Genomic DNA, 3,411 nt, shown 5'->3' on the forward strand with positions numbered 1-3,411 from the left:
ATAGAATGTGGTAATTTTGCTTCTATGTCGAAGAAAATCGTGGACACTGATGACGATTTTGAGGATTTACCTCCTCTATTCCAGTAAAAAAAATTGTAAAATAAAGATGTGCCGAAGAAGAAGAAGCCAACAAAGGATGTAAAAGCACGCAATCGATTGTCCAAAAATGTCATTCTACTGGAGAGTACAGATTCGGTATGTGTTAGTATTTTGAATCTATTTCTATGTGTTTTTCTTAGTTAGTTGTTTAGGAATGACTGTATACTGATTACTGCCTTGCTTTGATACATAGTATGTGTAATTCATCTTTAATTCAACTTTAGTATGTAGTAATACATTTTTAATTCAACTTTAGAAAAATGACTTGACTTGTTCAGGAATACCTTTTTGGTCACTTCAATATTGTCTATGTCTAGTTGAAACTCCTCGTTATTCTCCTTATATGGTACGCCCATTTTATTAATGATCTCAGCAACTGCACCAAGCTCTTCTTGAGGTACATTCTCAAGACCTCTATTAAGTTTCTGGATTTCTTCAGTCGTCATGTCCCTCTTATTTGAGGGCTTCTTCTTCCTCAAATGATCAGCTGCCCGGTAATTGCCTTGCATCTTTCTAAAATCCTTCCTTGAGGAACATGTCTAAGTGTTTGATACTCATCGAGAAAGGGAATAAGATGACGAGTATTTCTACTAGTGGTCGGTGTGGGAAAGTCTTTTCGATTCCTATTAAGGGCAAACCCATTGTTCTTCCTCTCATTTTTGTTATTCTTTGATTTTTTTATTGATTTCAGCCGATAGTTTATCTTTCCTAAGAAGGTAATCATAGCTATTGTAATATTGATTCACCTTACGGATCCTCTTCTCCCTCTTTACAATTCCACAAACCGCGGGATTGTAATGTTTATTCACCTTTGAATGTCCTCTTCTCTCTCTTTATAATTCCACAAACCGCGGGGTGGTAATTAGGACTAAATGGCCGATTGGTCATATAACTAGTAAATTGTGGATATCTACAAGATATTCTAGGAGGATGAGGAATCAAAATTAGACGACATTTGTTGTAACTATTGTAAAGTGAAGTCTCATTAACTTCAATCTTCTTTACCATTCTCCTAACATCATCTAGCTCGCCCTCTAACCCACTGCTGACATTTCTAATCTCAGCTATTGACTTCGACTCATTGAAAATTATCGTAACTACTTCCCGACCTCTACATCTACCAGCTTCCTTCAATTCTACACCACATTTGGGCACATCTCCCGAATTAGTAATCAAATGATTCTGATTAGGTACTATGTTTACCAGTTGCTCTCCATCTAGGGTTTCTGAATCCTTGGTGACATTGGCGGGGATGGCTGTAGAAGCGTCTTTCTTTAGGGTTTTACGATTTCTCCGGGTGTAAACTTTCCCGTAGAATCTCAGTGTTTCTTCTGAATCCATCTGAAATATAATTTGAAAAAAGCAAGAACCCCAATTTGGGAACTTAGGTGGGTTTTAAAAAAAAAAAATCAGAAACAGTTTAGCGAAACAGAATGAAAATTGAAAACTTATAAAAAAAAAAAGAAACTGGCCAAGATGACCGTCAGCGAATCGGAGAAGATGATCGGAAATGAAACTTACAAACAAAAAGAAGAGAAGAAGCAGAAGTTATCGGAGATAATTGGCAGTGGTTTTGAGAAGATGATCGGAGAATAAACGGAAGCGATCGGAGATGATCGGCGACTGGTTCGGAGATGAAACTTACAAACAGTGGTTTTTTCTTCGAACCAACGGCCGATCATCTCCGATCACTTTCGTTTATTCTCCGATTATCTTCTCAAAATCGACGCCGATCATCTCCGATAACTTCCGCTTCTTCTCTTCTTTTTGTTTGTAAGTTTCATTTTCGACCATCTTCTCTGATCCGCCGACAATCTTCTTCGTCAGTAGTTTATTTTTTTGTAAGTTTTCGATTTTCATTCTGCTTCGCTAAACTCTTTCCGATTTATTTTTTTGGAAATCCTAAGTTCCCAAAATTAGGGGTTTTTTTTTTCAGGTTACATTTCGAATGGATTCAGAAGAAACACGGAGATTCTACGGGAAAGTTTACACCCGAAGAAATCATAAAACCCCTGAAGAAAGACGCTTCTTCAGCCATCGCCGCCAATGTCACCAAGGATTCAGAAACCCTAGATGAAGAGCAACCGGTAAAGGTAGTACCTAATCAGAATTATTTGATTACTCATTCGGGAGATGTGCCCGAAGGTGGTGTAGAATTGAGGGAAACTGGTAAATGTAGTGGTGGGGAGGTAGTTACGATAATTTTCAATGAGTCAAATTCAATAGTTGAGATTAGAAATGTCAGGAGTAGGTTAGAGGGCGAGCTAGATGATGTTAGGAGAATGGTAAAGAAGATTGAAGTTAAGGAAACTTTACTTTACAATGGTAACAACAAACGTCGTCTAGTTTTGATTCCTCATCCTCCTAGAATATCTTGTAGATATCCACAATTTACTAGCTATATGATCAATCGGCCACCTAGTCCTAATTACCACCCCGCGGCTTGTGGAATTATAGAGAGGGAGAAGATGACCCCAAAGGTGAATCAACATTACAACCTCGTGGTTTGTGGAAATGTAGAGAGGGAGAAGAGGATCCGTAAGGTGAATCAATATTACAATAGCTGTGATTACCTTCTATGGAAAGATAAACTACCGCCTGAAATCAATAAAAAATTAAATAATAACAAAAATGAGAGGAAGAACAAAGGGTTTGCCCTTAATAGGAATAAAAAAGACTTGCCCACACCGGCCACTAGTAGAAATACTCGTAATCCTATTCCCTTTCTGGATGAGTATCAAATACTTAGACATGTCCCTCAAGGAATGATTTTAGAAAGGTGTAAGTCAATTACCGGGGTAGCTGATCATCCGAGGAAGAAGAAGCCCTCAAATAAGAGGGACATAACGACTGAAGAAATCTAGAAACTTAATAGAGGTCTTGATAATTTACCTTAAAAAGAGCTTGGTGCAGTTGCTGAGATCATTAAGAAAAGGGGCATACCATATAAGTAGAATAACGAAGAGCTTCAACTAGACATAGATAATATTGAAGTAACTAAAACAGGTATTCCTAAACAAGTCAACATCACTAAGTATCCACGAACTTCTTCTGGGCGATTTTCGTTTACCTTCTTCCATTAGAATTTTGTGCTGATAATTGAAGAAGAAAGAACAACAAAATCCTAAAATTTTCAGAGAGGAGTAGAAAGAAAAGCGAAAGAAGGAAAGGAAAATTGTATGAAATAGTAAACTATTAATTCAAATTAAATGTTATAGCCATAGTTTATTTTATTTTTAATTCACAGCAAACATCCCCTTTTTTTGTCATCTGATTCGGTATACAATTAGCCATTTTCGATATATAATTAGT

Source organism: Solanum stenotomum, chromosome 3 (assembly GCF_019186545.1).
Source record: "Solanum stenotomum isolate F172 chromosome 3, ASM1918654v1, whole genome shotgun sequence".
Lineage (NCBI taxonomy): Eukaryota > Viridiplantae > Streptophyta > Magnoliopsida > Solanales > Solanaceae > Solanum > Solanum stenotomum.